Here is a 21,026-nt window from a genome sequence, read left to right on the forward strand (position 1 = left end):
GACTAATAGAGAACAAAGGTGACACATTTAGTCCACTATGGTAAACAGGACAATATACAATATAATTGAAGACAAAGCTTATTTCACAAATATAAATAAGTCACTTTCAAAAATGGTTTTGTTGTGTCTATGTACATGTGTGGAAGTATTTTAAAAATAACTGAGTAATTAATGTCCTTTTGCATCATAGTTTTGTTTTTGTTTTTCCCCAAGGAAAGGTCTGTGTAGGAGGTTGCAGCTGGAGGAGCACAGTAGCCCAGATTTCCTGAACAGTTAGACGCCACAGGGATTAGCCAACCAAGAGTCCAAACACAGACTTGAGGGAGTCTTTCCTTCAAGGACTTTGCCGTCTAACAAAATGAACCAAGCCAGTGAACCTACTGGCAACCTAAGTGGAAGAATGGCTTAGAGCTGATCTCAGGGTAGAGGCAGGTGGAGTAGGTTGAGCCAGCTGTTTGGGAGTATTCTTTTTTTTTTTTTTTAATAATCTTTTATTTATTTATTTATTTTTATATTTATTTTTGGCTGTGTTGGGTCTTCGTTTGTGCGCGAGGGCTTTCTCTAGTTGCCGCAAGCGGGGGCCACTCTTCATCGCAGTGCGCGGGCCTCCTCACTATCGCGGCCTCTCTTGTTGCGGAGCACAGGCTCCAGACGCGCAGTATCAGTTGTGGCTCACGGGCCTAGTTGCTCCGCGGCATGTGGGATCTTCCCAGACCAGGGCTCGAACCCGTGTCCCCTGCATTAGCAGGCAGATTCTCAACCACTGCGCCACCAGGGAAGCCTGGGAGTATTCTTTCTTTCTTATTTATTTATCTATTTATCTAATCTATTTATTTATTTATTTATGGCTGCCTTGGGTCTTCGTTGCTGCGTGCGGGCTTTCTCTAGTTGCAGCGAGTGTGGGTTACTCTTCGTTGCGGTGCGTGGGCATCTCATTGTGGTGGCTTTTATTGCGGAGCACGGGCTCTAGGCACGTGGGCTTCAGTAGTTGTGGCGCGCGGGCTTAGTTGCTCCCCGGCACGTGGGATCTTCCCGGACCAGGAATTGAACCCGTGTCCCCTGCATTGGCAGGTGGATTCTTAACCACTGCACCACCAGGGAAGTCCCTGTTTGGGAGTATTTTGAGCGAGAATTTAAAAAGGCATCAAGCAAGGGGAAGGGAGTCTGCTCCAATAGTAGAACTGTTAAACGAATTCTCAAAAGCTTACAATTATACATTCCAGGATAATCAACCCATGAAACCACTGCCATGCTCCCAACCGCCACACAAGAATCCACCTGCCAATGCAGGGGACCCAGGTTCGAGCCCTGGTCCTGGAAGATCCCACACGCCGCGGAGCAACTAAGCCTGCGCACCCCAACTACTGAAGCCCGTATGCCTAGAGCCCGTGCTCTGCAACAAGAGAAGCCACCACAAGGAGAAGCCTGTGCAACACAACGAAGAGTAGCCCCTGCTTGCTGCAACTAGAGAAATCCCGTGCACAGTAATGAAGACCCAACGCAGCCAAAAATAAATAAAATAAGTAAATTTAAAAACAGAAAGATTCTTAAAAATAAATAAATAAATAAATAAATAAATAATTCTCCTGCCTCTTTACTATTTTCTTTCCAGAAAAAGACATAAAGTGCAACGCATGAAATCCTGCAGTGAGGCCCAGGACCTGATGTCTGCTCCCTTTCTACTGCTACCTGGTCTTCTCTTTCACTGCACATGAGTGTAGCGTCTAGGGAGGTCTGTTTATGTCTTCATTTCAGGGGTCTGAGGTGGGTTGCAGGCAGTAGCTGATGGGGATACCCACTTGTTCATGCTGTTGTTGATTTCTAATCCAAGGAAGCACCTGAGAGATTGTCACATAACTCTGGATAGCCTTCCTACTTCTTGGAATTTCTACGCATTTTCCCAAATGTCTCGTATTTCATACAACAAAGCAATTTTACCTTTCTTTATGTCATGTTGTTTCACTAATTGTTTTTCTTCTGAATTGCATCTCCCAAGTAGAATGTAAGCTCCCTGAGGACAAGGGAGTGGTGCTTCTCCACCTGCTCTGAGTGGTCCTGCCTCCCCATACACACTGGTGAATGGACACCTTCATCTTCCTCCACTCCCGCCCTGAGTTACCTAAGCAGCGGAAACGTTACTCTGCAATAGGCTGATGGCTTCTCTCATGAGACCTTAGAGCAAATCATTCAGTTGCCAGCTCAGCATCTGGCAGAGCCCAGGTAACATTTCAGGTACTGCTAAAGAAAATCGTGTTAGCAGTAAGATACTATTTTTGCATCTGAGATCTGCTATATGTTCCTCTTAGTCTATCACTAGGTAAAGACTGACATATTTTGACCATATAAAGGTTTCAATTTTGCAGCAATGTCAATTTCACTATTAGCGTATATTTGTGGTTAAGCTTTGTGTTTATCTTCTGGGTTTGCATCCATCTTGATGAGTGTTTTCTGGGGTCATGGACATGGTGATTAGTATAATAGATCGAGCTCACAATAATACACACCCTGGCAGTTTTAAGAGATATGAGGTAAAGACTTCTGGAAAATAAACTGAGCTGCAAAAGCTATGTCTATGTAAATGCATGATAATCTAAAACAGGGTGGCTGTTACTTTTATCACCAATTTTAAGCAACTTCTAAAATTCTCTATGAACTGTTAGATCCATCAAGTGAACCTCATTCACCATAGTCATCCTGATAATAACGTTCACATCTTATGGGAAAAAAGGATCATTCTTCTATGAAGACTTGCTAGTTTGTATCCCATAATGCAGTGTTTACGTCTCATCACAGTAGAAAATTTCTATTTTTTTCCACCAAATAAGCAAAAATGGATAAACCATAACCTGCAAGGTGCCAAACATGTTTATTTAAGCATTGTTCCTAGTCATCTCTCATATCAGAAAGAGTCGTTTAAGCTAAAAAGAGTTCAAATAAAAGAGTTGTTTTGTTCTTGAAAGATGTCTGTTCAACGATATATGATGTTTTCCGGACCTACAGCCCTAAGGTTTTCCACTCTTAGCAGATTATGTACTTCTCACAAGTCCTTTCCAGTGAATGGTGACACCAGCACCACTGTGGAGGTAGGGTTGCGCTCTGGCTCCAAATGGTCTCGAACTATTAGCCCCAAGACCATACATGGCAGCTACGCAATTTGTCTGTTGGATTCACCAATGGAGGATGGAACAGTCATATGTGCTGAGGGGTTTTTGAGGTCTGCTGCTAGCTGCCATTTGCTTCATAGATGAGAGGGCCATTGCTTTTCCTGCCTGAGAGAGTAAGGCTTACATTTCAATAGTAGTAGCTGAGAATCTGATAGATAAACAGTTCCTAGCAGATAAACTGGGGAAAACAGAAAGTCAGAAATATGATTTACTGCTGTGTATCTGCCCCTTTGAGATGAATCTATACACTTAGAAATCACCCCATTTCTCACCTAGGGAGATGCTGAAGCATAAGTGAAAAACACAAAGTATGACTTTTTTCAGAAATGATTGAGGAAGTTGTAATACTAGCGGTATCTAATATTTCTGTGCCATAATTCAACTCCATTGCCCAAATCCTACGGCAAAGTCTGCCAAACACACAGCCTGGACTGATGGTACTTTGGAGCATAAAGGCTCAAGGGTGGTAGATGGCATTCTACCACCCCGTGGTAGGGGGACCTCGTGGGCAAGGAAACAAAACAGAGTGGTGATCAGGCATTCAACAGATGCAGAAACTCAGAACAGAGACACAGGGAAACCGTAAGCTACATGAAAACCTCTCCCCCAAACAGGAAATATGTTTGAGTTGGTGCTAGTGAAAGTTCAAGCCAATTTCACTCACATTTTGTGAGACAGAGTTACCTCAGGATTTGGGGACATCCATGAGGCTGACATGTGCAAACTTGCCTATTATTTTGAAATATGTCTTATTACTGTTTATTAATATGTATGATTAGCTCTTTGTATATGGCTGTGATATGTCCTTAGAAAAAGAAAATTTGAGAGCAGAGCCTGATTGTGCGGATCTTTCACTTAATTACAACTATAGAGAGATCAGATAAACAAACCACAAGGTCTGACCAAGGCATCACTCTTCATCCACCCAGCGGCTGCTCAACCTAACTACTCATGACTCGAAAGCATCCTATTCATACAAACAGTGGTTTGCACATTCCTTTCTTCTCCACCTTCTAGAAGTTATTCTGCCCCCACTTGATCACTTACTTAGATGACAAGGCCCAGGCAACTCTAAAGTTGTCTGGTAGCTTCTTTCTTTGTTCACTAATAACTTAGTCATAGACCCCAGGAGTTTCAGTTCTACCCCTTAAGCAAGTTATGTAGCCTCTCTTTTCCTACCTTTTTCTCATCTAGAAAACAGAACTAATAATACCACCACAAAGCACTGTTGAGAGGGATTAAATGAAATCATACATGTGAAGTGTTTAGGAGAGTTCCTGACACCTCGTAATTCTTCAGTGTTTTCACTACTTTTATTCAACTCATTTCCCTTAGTCTGACTCCAGATTCCAGGAGCCAACTTCTGACGATAATTTTTCTTTCCATGGAGATTCTTGCCTATAGGGCAAGAATGCCCTGATCATGCTGATCCTAGTGACAATGATAATTCTAAAAATGGCATCCTTATTTATAGCTCAGTCCTTATAAGCTTGCTTAATGTGACTATGCCCTTGAGAAAAAGATCTGGTTTCCGAATTCAATCTCTGGACTTTGATGAATTCACTGAAGTAATGCTTCTGTGTCAACACCAACCTCTGTCTTTCCTCTCAACTTCTACAGCTCATTTTCTGGCTGTTAACAGAGGCTGCATGTTAGAACACACCAGGCTGTTTAAATTACAACCTGGGGATGGGATCCATGCATTCTGATTTTTAAAAAGCTACCCTGGGTTGTAAGCACAGATCTGCACTAACCCCCATAATCAGTGTTAGCCTTGAAATCCTAGAGTCAGAAAGAGAGATTCTCTTTCAGTGGGTGTAGGATGGGGTTTAGTTACCTGTAGTTTTAATAAACACCCCAGATGATTCTGATGCACGTAGTCCTTGAAACATATTTTGAGACTGATTAAAAAAAATGAATGGCCAATTTCATAGCCCCATTGAGCCAGAGGGGCACGTAGAAGGCATGGTGAGTATGAATTATGGCAAAGGCGAGCTCTCCCACAGAATATCATAAGATACTGAATCCAAGTAAATAATGTGGAATGACTGATGCACCAGGGAGGAAGGAAAACTAGAAAATATGGTCTTGCACGGGCTTGGTGAGAGCTCAGAGAAGCACAAGCCAGGGACTCACATGTTTCTAGTTTCATAACTGATGAGTCTCCCTGATGACCTTTCAGCTCAGCTAGATGGGGGCTGGGGTATGGAGTGGGGGAAGAGAAGAGAAAAGCAAAACAAAACAAACAAACGAACAAAATGATGGCAAGAATAAACTGGTAGGAGAAAAAGGTAATTGGCATAGATTAGCATCTGTTCACAAGCATGCAGAAGGATCAAGGCTAAGAAAGAAATGAAGCACCGATATCTGTCACCTTCTCCCCCCTTTATCACCAACTCAACCCTAAAATCAAAACCAAAAAATATTCCACATGCTCAACCATGTGAAATCACAGGGCTATTTTTTCCCCTTAGACGATGGTGTCTGGGTGAAGTTGCATTATTTTGCCTTTGTAACCACTCCAGAGCAGATCAGTGTTTTTCTTCTTTGTCAATACGAGGATTCAAACTGTAGAAATATGAAGCAAGTCTCAATCTCACGTCTAAAATATTAGAGGTATTTAGAAAATCAGAACATTTAATTTATAGTTGTTATGTCATATGCTCCTGGAAAATAAGGCATAAGAGGAAAAAGAATTCTTAAGCCAATAAAGGAAAAAAAAAAAGAAAATGAAAAAATGCACAAACAACAGACTACACTGACACTGAGGAAGACAAAAAAGTCCAGTTGGATGCTTTGAAATGTTTTCCTATCTTGAAAATCTGATTCATAGTTTGACCAAATATTCAAAATCAACCTGACATGTATCGCTTCCTAAAAGTTGTTTAGCAGCATTAGCAGAAATATTATTTTGTATGCATTCTCATGGTAAACATTACTTTGGCAGTGTTTAGGTTAAAAGGAAGAGTTAGAATTTATCTGCATATGGAAAAAAAAATCACCTGACATTTTATGTGTATAAATAGAAACTAACACTGTAGAGGAAAATCTGAAGTACCACCTGCAGAAGACACTTACCCTCCTGAATCCCCCTTTTCTTGCCCCCACTTACTGTGGAAGAACTATTTGCCTTCATATTTAAGCCTTACCTAAGCATTCTGGTGATGATATAACCACCACATTTAAAAATGCCAACCAAGTGATTCCTCTAAGAAAGAAGGCATCTGACTAGTACTGCCAGGGCTAGGGGACTTTATTTATAAGGGATGAGTGTGTGAGAGAAAACATTTGCTCCACCATTTCAAACCACATTTTCAAAGAGGTGGTTCCTCCAACCTGCCCAAATGGTGTTATTTAACAAACACCGTATAATGAAGGTTTAGAAAAGTCTTCTCCCCAAAACATTGTCAAGGCACAACCATTTAAACATCCAAGCAGAATGAGTACATGAGAAATATAATCATATGGAAGGCACAAAGGGAACAGAAGGGATGAAAAGCATAATACAACTGGCAGTGGGGAATATTGAAAGGATAACATAATAATTTTCCAGACCCAGAATGTGTCATTTGAAATCAAAAGCAGATAAACTGTTTATGAGCCATTTCCCTGATTTATTCAAGAACAAGACACCTTTAAAAAGCATGTGGAGGGCTTCCCTGGTGGTGCAGTGGTTGAGAATCTGCCTGCCAATGCAGGGGACACGGGTTCGAGCCCTGGTCTGGGAAGATCCCACATGCCGCGGAGCAACTAGGCCCGTGAGCCACAATTACTGAGTCTGCGCGTCTGGAGCCTGTGCTCCGCAACAAGAGAGGCCGCGATAGTGAGAGGCCCGCGCACCGCGATGAAGAGTGGCCCCCGCTTGCGTCAACTAGAGAAAGCCCTCACACAGAAACGAAGACCCAACACAGCCAAAAATAAATAAATAAATAAATAAATAAATAAACCCAAAGTTTAAAAAAAAAAAAAAAAGCATGTGGAGTAAAAGGTATGTGGACCTGAAATTTGTGATTTATAGAAACTAAAAAATTCCATTAAAAAGTTACATATAGTAAAATGTGGTAACTGATCAAAAATCTAAAATATCTGCCACCCAAAGCGACGGATACTAAGTAAGCTCAAAACTATTATGTTCTCTAAGTTTAGTGAATTGCTAATTGAAAGAGTGAAATAATTAAAAAAAAAATACCATCCTTAAAATAAACTAAAACTGAAACATACTTAGGACTAGAAGCCACAGACTACTTCTCAAATCTGCATCTATCTGTGTTTTATTACAATCATAAAACATATTTTTTCATCTTTTAACCGTTCACTTCTGAACTGATTTTGCCTTACCCCATCCTGGGGTTTGTAACTGCAGCCCAATTAGAAAATCTCTATTCAGGAATGTAGCTTCTCTTTCCTCAGGACAGCCTTGGAGCCAAGATTCCTTTAATCTCACATGACTCCAGAGAAAAATGCCAGCATGCAATAGACAGTGAATCCCCCATGGTAGAGCTGATGTGGTAATGACAATGATGAGTCTGGACATCTGCATATGCATCTGTCTCTAACAATACAGTGTGACAAGATCTCCTAAAATGAATCTTCAAGTGATGCAAAGACGCCCCCCACCCTCGCCTCCAAATATTCTCATGCCTGGTGTCAGCCCTAGAAAACATCATGAAAACAGCTAGAAAAACCCATTAATGTACAACTTGGCAGCTATGAGGAACAAAGGCGGGGAAGTGTAGGCGTGGCTGAATTTTTTGGTTTCCACCACAGAATCAGACATGGAGCAGTTATGACTATTTGGGTTAAGGATACAAAACAATTGTGCAGATCATTAAGACAGCTTCAACTAAAGAGACCATTTGAGGTATAAATTTTTAATTTCTTTACTATATTTCCTTGAAAAATATTTATAATTAAAACATGCTGAATGTTAAATGTGATAAACAGATTTTCCAAAAACCTTAACTGATGAGTCAAGAATCATGAAAAGCATAAATTTAGTGTATCCTGCAATGGTTGAAGGGGCTGCTCTAGGTATTTGGTTTCCAGCTGTAGAGGCATCAGAAGCACCCAGAGAGCTTGTTGCAAGAGATTGCTGGGCTCTATCCCCAGAGTGTCTTAGAAATTTGCATTCACAAAGAGTCCCAAGGTTGTGCTGATGCTGCCTGAGGACCACACTTTGAGAACCACTTTTCTACTATGGTGAGAATTTCAGGGTTAACTACAATGTCATTAACTTGATTTGTCTTTGGGAAGAATTTCGCTAGACTGTTGTTGTTCTTTGTGATTGCCTCGCTGTCAACTGTTATTCCTCAGAATACTGGTTTCAGGAAAAAAAATTCTTAGCCCCGTCTCTTGTACTTAATCTCCTGAGTAGGGATCAAACAAGTTGACAAAATCAATATACTTATTTTTAATGCATAATTTTACATCAAAAGAAATTAAGACGAATGCTTGCTGGTAGGTGCTCCTTAGAGATTAAACATAGATTTTGGGTTCACTATTTTCTTCCTAGCTTAGCCACCTTTTCTCACACGCTTTCTGGTTGAAAACTGCATTTCAGATGGATAATGTTCCTGGGAATGAAGGACACTTAGTGAGAATTCAGGAAGGGCTGGGATGGTGTAGTTCCAGCATCCTGCCAGAAAAGACAATCTATGAGAATGGGGGAAGTTTCCAACCTTGCTGCAGCCTGCAGTCATGGTTTCCCAGTAGAGGAAAAAGCCTTGGTTCGGAGGAATAAGAGTACCGCCACGTGATCCCTGAACCTTAGCACTGATGGAATGTTCTGTAATCCTATTTGCATCCTTGTCCAAGTACTCCCTCATCCCACTGATCTGTAAAGTGCTTATTATTCAGAAACAGATCAGTAGTAATCCCCTGAGATTCATCCTCTGAGAATCAGTGTTGAGTGATATTTTTAAGTTTACACTTGCATAAAAACTGTGGAGTGGACGTCTGTGAAGATGGAGGAGAAGTACTTTTCCCTCTTCCTTTCGCTACGTGTAACTCAAAACCCTGGACACTGCACATAAAATAAACATACAAAGACTCTGAAAGCGTGAAGGCAAACGAAGCTAGGGGGCCTCAGGGCCCAAGGAATGACAGGGTGGCGAGTTCCCTGGATTTTTGCATTGCTTCATATATACCAGACATGGATATAAAGAAACCGGAAACCCAGAAATGCCAAAAGGCACAGATAAAAAAAATGGTAGGCCATCAGAAGTATGCTCTTTCAGCCAAAGGGCCAGGAAAGGAACAGCATAACAAAACAAAAAAACATTTAGACAGTAACTTCTCTACTCCAGCCATATAAGACAGAAAAACTGGGGTCCCACAACCTCCATGCCAACAAAGACTGAGTAGGGAGCCTAGACTTTCACCCTCATCAGGCTGTAACAAGGCACCCCAATTCCCCTCAACCCCATCAAGGTGATGTCACAAAAAGCAAAGTAGGGAGGTGGGACTTCCTTCTCACCAGGCAGTAATGGGACTCCCGCCGCCCACCTCCACTAGGCTGTCAATGGGGACCATATGGGGAGCCTGAACTTCCACCCCCACCTGGTCGTACCAAGTCTCCCCTCCTCCTCTCCACTGGATGGTGTCATGGGAGGCCTAGAGGAGAGTAAGGACTATCACCATGGCCCAGCGGTAATTAGACCACCTCTCTGTCCTCATATTGTCAGGCAAGGGCACATGGGCAACAGAATGAGAGGTATCAGTGAGGAGCCTGAATTCATACCCTACCCCACACGAATCCGGAGCCCCCTCAGGTGACAGGGGAGACTGGGTAAGAAGCCTGTACTTCTACATCCACTGGTGATGAGGTGGCACCATTCCCATTTCGCTGGGGTGATGCTACTGGAAGCTAGCTAAAACAGAAGGTTAGGGACTTCCCTGACGGTCCAGTGGTTAAGACTTTGCCTTCAAATGCAGGGGGTGTGGGTTCGATCCCTGGTCGGGGAGCTAAGATCCCACATGCTTCACGGCCAAAAAACCAGAACATAAGACAGAAGCAGTATTGTAACAAATTCACTAAAGACTTTAAAAATGGTCCACATCAAAAAAATTCTTTAAAAAATAAAACAGAAGGTTAAAATAAGATCCAGAGTCTTGTAACATAATAAGAAAATGGCCAGGTTTCAGTTGAAAATCATTCATCATACCAAGACCATGGAAATCAGAAACTGAGTGAAAAAAGACAATGACAGATGCCTATAACGAGATGACAGAAATGTTAGAATTATCTGATGAAGTTTTTAAAGCAGCTATAATGAAAAATACTTCAATGAGAAATTATGAATGTGCTTGAAACAAATGAAAAAGCAGAAAGTGCCAGCTAAGAAACAATATATAAGAAAGAACTAAGTGGAAATTTTAGAACTGAATGAAATCAGTAACCAAATATAAAATTTAGTGGGTAGGCTCAATAACAGAATGGAAGTGACAGAGAAAGAATCTGATAGATAGGTATGATAAGATAGAACAATTGGAATTACCCAGTCTGAACAACAGAGAAAACAGACCAAAACCAACAATGACAACAAACCCTCAGAAACTCGTGTAAGCTCCCAGAGATTTTCAGGCTGGTCCTAATCCCTGGAAGCTGTGAATGTGACCTTATACAGCAAAAGGGATTTTGTAGATGTGATAAAATTAAAAATTTTGAGATAGGGATAATATCATGGACTATCTGGGTGGGACCTGAATGTAATCAAGTGTCCTTAAAAGAGGGAGGCAGAAAGAGATTTGACTATAGAAAGGAAGTAGGAGATGTGATTACAGAAGCAAGAGACTGGAGTGATGTGAAGAAGGGATTGTGAGTCAAAGAATACTGGTGGACCCCAGAAGTTAGAAAAGGCAAAGAAAGGTATTGTCCCCAGGAGCCGTCAGAAGGAACTAGTCCTTCCAACACCTTGACTTTGGCCCAGTGAAACTGATTTCTGACTTCTGGTCTCCACAACTGTAAGAGAATAAATGTGTGCTGTAAAACACCACATTTGTGGTAATTTGTTACAGCAGCCATAGGAAACTAATACACTGTGGTACTATAACAAAAGAGCTAACATTCATGTCTTAGAGACCTAGAAGGAGAGGAGAAAATGGACAGGGATCAAAAAGTACTCAAAGAAATAAAGGATGAATATTTCTCAAATTTTGACAAAAGACCTAAATCTATAGATTCATGAACCTGAATGCCAAACAGAAAGCCCAAAGAGATACATGTGTCTAGTTAAGCCTTAAATGTAAGACCTGAAACTATAAAACTCCTAGAATAAAACATAGGGGAAAAACTTCATGACATTGGTCTTGACAATGATTTCATGGATATGACACCAAAAGCATAGATAACAAAAGCAAAAATAAACAAGTGGGACTACATCAAACTAAAAGGTTTCTGCACACCAAAGGAAACAACAGAGTGAAAAGGCAATCTAAGGAATGGGAGAAAATATTTGCAAACTATATACCTCATAAGGGATTATGCTCCCAAATATATAAAGAATTCCCACAACTCCATAGTAAAAGTAATAACTCAATTTAAAAATGGGCTAAGGGGGCTTCCCTGGTGGTGCAGTGGTTGGGAATCTGCCCCCCAATGCAGGGGACACGGGTTCGAGCCCTGGTCTGGGAAGATCCCACATGCCACGGAGCAACCAAGCCCATGCGCCACAACCACTGAAGCCCGCGCGTCCAGAGCCCGTGCTCTGCAACAAGAGAAGCCACCGCAATGAGAAGCCTGCATACTGCAATGAAGAGTAGCCCCCGCTCACCGCAACTAGACACATGCATAGTCAAATTTATGAAAACTAAAAACAAACAAACAAAAATCTTGAAAAGAGCAAGAGAGAAATGATGCTTCATCTATAGGAGAAAACCAGTTAGAATGACAGAAGATTTCTCATCAGAAAACAGGGAGGCCATAAGGAAGTGGCACAACATATTGAAGTGCTGAAAGAAAAGAACTGTCAACCCAGAATCCTATACCCAGTTAAAACATCCTTCAGGAATGAAGGAGAAATCAAGACATTCTTAGATGAAGGAAAACAAAGATATGTTGTCACGAGGAGACCTGTCTGCTCTAAAAGAATGGCTAGCAGAAGTTCTCGAAACAAGAAGGAAGCAATAAAAGAAAGAATGTTGCAATATCAAGAAAGAAGAAAGAATATGGTAAGCAAAAATATCGATAAATACAATGAATTTTTTCTTGTTCCTCTTGAACTTTGACTTATATTTGACAGTTGAAACAAAAATTATAACACTTTCTAATGTATGTAGAGGAAATATTTAAGACAATTATACTGCAAATGGAAGAGGATAAAGGTACATAAGGAAAGGTAAGGTTTCTATGCTTCACTATAATTGATAAAATGACAACAGTGGCAGGTAGTGATAAATTATATGTATATGATGTATATGATGTAATACTCAGAGCAACCACTAAAAAATCTATATGAATAGATACACTTAAAAACACTATAGATAAATAAAAATGGAATTTTATATATGCTCAAGTAACTGACAGGAAGGCAGGGAAAAAAACTCAGAGAAACTATAAAACAAAAACAGAGGAAAAAAAAAAGCCAAACAATAAAATGGCAGACATACATAGCCTTAATATATCAATAATTACAGTAAATGTAAATGGTGAAAATATACAAATTAAGACAGAGATCTGCAGAGTGGATTAAAATATGGAACTCACCTATATTTTATGAACAAGGAGTTCAAATCAACTATAATAATATAGGCAGGCTGAAAGTAAATGGACAGGAAAAGAAATATGCAAACATCAATCAAAGAAAAAAAGGAATGTCTGTATTATTATCAGATACAGTAGACTCTGAGCAAATAAAATTACCAGATATAGAGAGGAATATTATGTAATGATAAAATAATCAATACACCAATAAGACATAGCAATCCTAAATATTTATATACACACCAAACAACAGAGCTGCAAAATACATAAAGTCAAACTGATAGAAGTGAAATGAGAAATAGACAAATCCACAATTATAATTGGAAAGTTCACAAATTATTTCAACAATTAATGAGACAACTAGACAGAAAATTAGTAAAGACATACAAAAATTCATCAGCACCATCAACCAACAGGATCTAATGAGCATTTATAAGACACTCTACCCCAAAACATCAAAATACACAATCTTGGGGCTTCCCTGGTGGCGCAGTGGTTGAGAATCTGCCTGCTAATGCAGGGGACACGGGTTCGAGCCCTGGTCTGGGAAGATCCCACATGCCACGGAGCAGCTGGGCCCGTGAGCCACAATTGCTGAGCCTGCGCGTCTGGAGCCTGTGCCCCGCGACGGGAGGGGCCGCGATAGAGAAAGGCCCGCGCACCGCGATGAAGAGCGGTCCCCGCACCGCGATGAAGAGTGGCCCCCGCTTGCCGCAACTGGAGAAAGCCCTCGCACGAACCGAAGACCCAACACAGCCAAAAATAAATAAATAAATAAATAAATAAATAAATAAATAAGAAAATCCTTAAAAAAAAAAAAAAATACACAATCTTTTCAAGATTGTTTCCATGAAACATATATCAAGATAGACAACATTTTGGGCCATAACATAAACCTCAACAAATTTTATAAAAACTGAAATCATACGGAGTGTGTTCTCTGACCAAAATGCAGAGAGATAACACAGGAAATAAAGTTCTCTGACCAAAATAAGAGAAAGATGACAGAAAAATCTCCAAACATTTGGAAATTAAATGCCACCCTTCTAAATAACTCCATGGGTCAAAGAGGAAATCTCAGGAGAAATTTTTAAAAATAGTACTTGAACTGAATTAAAATGAAAACACAACATATCAAAATGTATAGGACACAGCAATGGCAGTGCTTCAGGGAAATTTATAGCACTACAAACATGGATTGGATATATTCTAACTTTTCAGATTATGTTTGTCAATGTAAAATAATCACACAATATGATTTATATGTTTATCTGTATTACTTTTTACAATAATATATGATACCACATATGAAACTTTCATTCATGTTGGTGCAGGTGACAAAAAAAGATACACACAAAGCTATTCAGTTTTCTGTGCCGTGTTGCTACCATCAAATCTGTTCAGAAAACATAGCTGTGTTGCAGGTCTTGGCACTGTTTTTGGCTTGTGCTTGCTGTCAAAAAGGCAATCTTCTTATTACTCAAAATAAACCAGAGCTTTATCATCATTCCTAGATCCAACCCCCACTGACAAAAAGGGATATCATCAATTTTACAAGTTTAGCCCCTACTCTCTTTGCTGGTAGTTTTATGCAGGGATTACCTTCCTAGGCTGAAGTTCTAAAACACAGTTGTTACATTAATAAGTCATTTTTATGTGATAAAACTATTGAAGGTAACTGGCTAATTTCATGTGGTAATAATTAGGTCTGTTCACTAATACTGCAGGTTACTTCCATCTGGGCATGTGATAGAACTGCACTTCTCTTTCATCTTCAAGTTAGGAGTGGCCTTATGACTTGATTTGGCCACTAAAATATGAGTAGAAGTTCCAGGTGCTGCTTCTGATAGAAGACTTTTAAGAACCTGCGGGTGATTCACCATGTTCCCATGTGTTTGATGAATGAATTATGAGGATGCTGTAGATGACAGGGGCTTTATGAGCCTGGGTCCCCGAGTGAGGAAGATGTAAAATAAGAGTCTTTTATTGACCAACTTGGGCACAAAGCATTAGCAAGAAATAAACCTGTATTCATTTCAGGACCCGAGATTTTAGAGTTGTTTGCTATGACTGCATAACCTAAACTATTATAACTGACTAATATATTTTGTATTTACATTAAACACACAAAAGTCTTTGCAATAGGACACTGCTCTATGGCATCAAACTGTAAACTATAGTTAATGAATTATTCATTGGTGTACTTGATGGAATCTTCCAATCTGATAATACACACACACACACACACACACACACACACACACACAAAGTCAAATCAAGCCTTGAGTCCCTTTCCTTATGGTATAAACTGGAACAATAGTTTACTAGTTACTCCATGATCCTTTGTATTTTGGGGAGCATACGGTGAAATAATGTATCACATTCTTCAGGGATACGTGAGTCACAGAAAATGTATGCGCTGCCTAGAACATTTCCAACAGCTTCAAAGAAGAGTCAGGTATTTGTATACGTGCACTCTATATAAATTGTGATTCATGGTTAATATTAACATTAATCATATCAACTGCATATTACCCATCATTTGCAGGGAGAAATAACATTGATTAATGTTTTCAAACACTGTGCATAGATCTTTACGTGCGTCAGCACACCTAACCAATTAGTACTTCACTTTGCTGATCACATGTGCCATGTGTTCTAGGTTAACACTATTTGGATAATATTTAACATTAATAAGTTTTTTTATCATAACAATTACTATGGGTCATGTCAAAAGTTTCCAGTGTAAAGATTAACAGAGACTTTTTAATTTTAGCAAGATAATTCAACAGGTGTTTTTATGTTATACTTATATCCTCTTTGCAGTATACAGTACTCTAGACAAAGATATTGGGGGTAGGTGAAACAGGTGACTTTAAATTCTTAAGTTTATTAATGGTCATAGAATTTCCAGCTGTTAAAGATATTTCCCTAATTATTTGAAATGCTAAAGTATATATTCTTGATGTTAAAAATTTCAATAGTTTCAAATGGTGCTCAAGTTACTACTTTTGAATTCAAAAAATATATAACATACAATGAGAAATTCCCCATAATCCAGCAGTCACCAGGCTTTGTCTAGGCATTTATATACCTGTTCTTGCTTTATATATTTTACATGTAAAATATGGGGCAAAAAGCACTTACATAAAGGCAGTTACAAGTTTTTCCACTGGTTTTTATTGAGGGAGAAGTAACCAAAAGATCAAATTAGGTGTTATGATTTTTAACAATGATGGGAACTTAATGCATCAGTAAAATTATGAACCAGATGCTACAGTTATTAATCTAACTATGACTAGTACTAACTATGTCTGTAGTTAACAGTATGGATTACAGAATCAGTACTCGAATCAGAATCTCTACCTATGTGACAGTGGTCATGATTACTGTTCTCCTTGTGCCTCAGTTTCCTCCTCCATAAAATGGGGATAATTGTAATATAGGAAGCCTTCATTTGGCTCTTGTGAAGAATACCTAAGTTACTCTATACAGAGCCGTAGAATGATGTCCAGCACACAGTAAGTCAATAAATTTAGTTATTATTATTATTATGTTTGCTTTAAATTATTAATACACATTTCCCCAGCGTGTTCAACGCTTAATTCACCTCCCTCACTCTGGTGCCTCTTCTCTTCCTACGGACATTTCAGGGAGTCTTATGGATGTGTGATGAATCGATTACGTTTCTATTTTGAGACATTCTGCCACTTTAACAACAACCAAACACACACACACACACACACACAACTGCTTTTTAAAATTTGAAAGTAGTTGTTAAGGCAAAGAAAGAAAATGACTACATTTCATTAAATTTAAATAACTTCAAAAATCGGATAATAACTAGATACAGGTAGCACATGCTCTACATGCTATAAAAAGTATTGACAGAAGTTTTGTAATCCTCCCCATGTCCATAGGTGGATGATGAGGTGAAACAGTACATCAGCTGGTAAATAGAGAAGTGTAGAGATAACCAGAGTGAGATGTAAGTCTCTGATGCAGAAAACATCGATGAAAGCATTTAAGAAGACCACCTGACTTAGTAAATACCTCCTCACACGTCATGTCTCTGTAAATATGTGACTTCTAGGGCATCCTGTTCCAACTTCCATGTCTGGCCCAGAATCCTTTATTACACATTCTTACAGAAATCCTTCTTCAGAACTCACTGCAATTTGTAAATAAACATTTATTTGTATAATCATCGTATTGAAGTCTGGCCCTGGTGCTGGCAGGGCACACTCATCTTTCTGCTCACCAGTGATCCCCAGTTCTCTGCCCAGCACTGGAGGCGAAGGGCCTCTCAAGAAACAGAGACAGCACAACTCTCCCAAAACTAGAGGTAGGGGACTTGCAAGGAAAAAGTCGTGTCAAATCCCCCAGGTGAGATCAAAGTAGCAAGAGAATGCTTTTTCTAAAATAAGCAACAGAAACTAGAAAACTGGAACAGGTGAGTCAGTTCAGAAAGGATATATGTATGTGCCACAGGATTTATGCCTTAAAATAACCATCAACGTTTTATATAGACTTGGAAAATTCAAATTCACTTTCAATAACAAAAACGATCGTGCCGGGCTTCCCTGGTGGCGCAGTGGTTGAAAATCTGCCTGCCAATGCAGGGTACACGGGTTCGAGCCCTGGTCTGGGAAGATCCCACATGCTGCGGAGCAACTAGGCCCGTGAGTCACAACTACTGAGCCTGCGCGTCTGGAGCCTGTGCTCCGCAACAAGAGAGGCCGCGATAGTGAGAGGCCCGCGCACCGCGATGAAGAGTGGCCCCCGCTTGCCGCAACTGGAGAAAGCCCTCGCACAGAAACGAAGACCCAACACAGCCAAAAATAAATAAATAATAATAATAATAAAAAACAGTATTTCTTAAAAAAAACAAACAAAAAAAAAAAAACGATCGTGCCTGATGGCATGCAACTTTCCTGACTACAGCACTGTGCTCTAACACCCCCAAAGAAAGATGGAGCCCTAATTTTGCGTGTGGAAGAGTTTAACCACTGAAGATAATTCTTTTCACGTCCAAAGATCACGTTTCCATATAGTTCGGTTGGATTGTATTCTCTTTTCACATATAATGTGGAATAAGTGAGCATTTGAAGTATGTACACTGAATTTAATTAAACTGAAAGACAAGACTTAAGGAAATCTATGAATGTCAAAATAATTTTGAAACTCATTATGTGAAGCAGCAATTAAATTTACTTGAAAAAATAACAGATGAAGACCTAAGAGACATCTGTCCAATAAAATGAATATTATAAGAGTTCCATGATAAGTTCAAATGAGAAGTAATTCTCTAAATATGTGCAGTTGGACTTTACCCCACTGAGACCTCTCTTCACATCATGGTTCATTTAAAACAAGTGGATATTTTTGTAGTATTTCAGCTTAGAACTAATGAGAAAATGTGATTTCAGTCTTCATTGCTACACAACTTTGCCGAATGTACATACAATTGGTGAAAAGGCATGACATATACAAACACTCTCGCAGTAGAGCCTGCTTTTAATCACTGAGAGTTGAAAGAGAATTGCATAATTCTTCTTTTAAAACTGCCTAAGCTCTTGTCAGTGTGATTGAATTAAAGATGATTAAACTCGCTCAAAATTTCTGCAAGATGATGTTTGGAAGAAAATGATGGCCCTGCTTTGAGCAAAGAACAGTCTAATACCTTACGAAGTTTAAAATTAAGTGCAAATATAGAGATTCAGCTGCCTGCTTTATAATTTACTTTGCTGATAAATCTTAACTGCTGAAAATCTTAACTTTGCTGATAAATACTACTTTAATCTATAATTCTTGTAGGAAACTGTCAATTGTGGCAAAAGGAAATGACTCAAAGGATACTTGCCATAATTATAGTATTAGAAATTATAGTATTAGAAAAAGTCTTAATTGTCCCAAAGGTGTAGCACATAGTTAAGAGGCTCATCTTGGTAGAGATGTGGTCAATATACCAAATACAAGACTTTAGGTCTTATTTTTATGAAAAAAAAAGTATGTTGGTTTAGAGTACATCAAAAGCTCAACTAGGCTCTAATATTTAAAACTGTATGACCTTGGGTAAATTACTTCACCTCTCTGTGTCTGGATTTCCTCATCTGTAAAAAGTGGACAGTACCACCCCTTATGGTGGTGTTAGAATTAAGTGAGTGACTAAAGCTAAAGTTCATAGAACTGTGCCTGGAGGGCTGTTTTTTTCCTAAAGTTTCTACCTTTGGAATAAGCAAAATAAGTCCTTTTTGTAAAAGAAATTAATAATTAGGCATACTTCAACAATGTAGGTTACTGATATGTTTGAAAGGAAACACAAGACACATTAAACACCAAGCGATCATAACAGATAACAGGAAACTTGAACAGAAACATCAACTCAAAAGACCCTTTTTTAGAGCAACAATGAACCTAATGGCGGTGAACTTCACTGCCAGAGTACCTCCAATATCCCTCACCCCGACTCAGGTTCTACACTTACCATCTCAAAGCCGTACCCCAAGCTCGCCAGAGGAAAGTTTTACTACCAAGTCCCGGGCATGGTACCCCTGAGCCCAGCCGCGCCATCCCTCTTCTCTCCTTGGCTTTGGTCTTCTGATAGACACCTCGCCACCTCCCACTCCGGTACCAGAATGGACCTCGCTTCCGCCCTCTGTTCAGAGGAAAACTCCAGAGTGGGCAACAGGCTATAAAAGCCGAAGACACTCACCGTTCGCGCCGACCGGCCCCCCGCCTCCCCGCAGGGCGCCCACTCCCGCCCGGCCCGCCACCCCGGCACCGCAGTGCATTGCAACACGCGCAGACGCCGCCGGCGGGAGAGGATCCCACCGCGGATTTCCCGGCCAACAGTAGCCCCCCAGACCTCTCCCCACGTGAGTGTCATCCCTAATGGAGGTGGCCACGCCACCTCCCAGCAGCTCAGTCTGCGGGGACCACCGAGAGAACAACCGTGACCACAAAAACAACTCAACCCGCGGCGCGAGCGAGCCGGCTGCCCTCGCCCGCCCGGGAGCGGTGCAGCAGCGGCGGCGGCGGCGGCTGGGGCTGCGGCGCGGCCCGGCCTCGGCGGGAGGCCGAGATTTACCTGCGCGGCCCCGCGCCCCCGGGCCGGCCATCCTGCCGCAGCCGCTCCCGCCGCCGCGCGGGCCCGAGGCGCCGCCCGCCGCCGCCCGGGGAGGCGCCACGCCGCAGTCCCGGCTGCGGCGCCCGGCACATGCTTCGCGCTCCCGGCGGCCGGCGCCCGCGCACAGGTGGGAACCCCCGCGAGTGGGCGTTGGGGCGATTCCCTCCCTTCGCCGCGCTCGCCGCCCGCTTCCACTCTTGACTTTGCCGGGTGTGTGGCGCCTGCCCTTGCTCCGGCGTCCGAGCCTCCCCTGCCCGCGCCCCGGCGCCGTGGGCTGCTGCGGTCCCTGCGCAGCTAGGGCTGCGCGTCACCGGCATCTCCCGCCCGGCGGCTGGCTCCGCGGCACCGGGCGGCCGGGGTCAGCGCGCGGCAGCCGGGCCCCGCGCCCACCCTCGCCCGCCACACGGACCCCGTCCACCCCCGCGCCCTCCCCCACTCCGGAGCTGTCAGGGAAGAAAACGCCTCGCACACACCTTGGAATGGACGGGCGCCTCAGTCACCGACTCGTCAAACTCTTAGAAGGTGTCCACCGGTCTGTAGGGAGGTTTGGGCATGGAGTAGGAGCCGCTTTCTTATTATTTAATAATGTTGGAAGTGCCCGGTCCGCTGCCAGAGTTGTGGGTCATGTGGGCACAGCAGAGGCTGGCTGCTGCCAGTACCAGGGTTTCCTGAGGATCCTGAAACTATGATCTCATCCTCCTCATCCGCCTCCCCCGCCCCTCTCTCCGCGGGCGCGCACGCACAGCACACACACATACACACACATGCACACACACGCACACATACGCTCCCACGGCATGCACTATCCTCCTTCCTGGACCGAAATATTCTTCCAGGGAAATACAGTGTTCACGCTCTTCATTGAAAAAAAAAAAAAAAGGAAAAAGAAAAATCCTTCCGGAGAAAGATTTTCCTCTTTCACAGCTTGATTTATGTGCTTTGTTTATTTCCTACAGTTGGCCCTCACACGTGCAAGGGAGCTGAACAGAGCCTCAGAATTAAAATTAAAAATAATCGTCCTCTTATGTCGACC

The 21,026-nt window shown here is 41.5% G+C and overlaps 1 protein-coding gene across 1 annotated transcript in view; it reads right to left on the bottom strand.

The window, feature by feature from the left end:
- DTNA (dystrobrevin alpha) overlaps window positions 1-20,656 on the bottom strand; it is a 390,068-nt gene extending 369,412 nt beyond the window's left edge. Inside the window, exon 1 of the mRNA XM_057526111.1 lies at window positions 20,467-20,656. The gene's annotated coding sequence lies outside the window, so the exon portion shown is untranslated. The remainder of the gene's footprint in view (window positions 1-20,466) is intronic.
- Window positions 20,657-21,026: the final 370 nt, after the last annotated feature.

This window comes from Balaenoptera acutorostrata, chromosome 13 (assembly GCF_949987535.1).
Source record: "Balaenoptera acutorostrata chromosome 13, mBalAcu1.1, whole genome shotgun sequence".
NCBI classification, from domain to species: Eukaryota; Metazoa; Chordata; class Mammalia; order Artiodactyla; family Balaenopteridae; genus Balaenoptera; species Balaenoptera acutorostrata.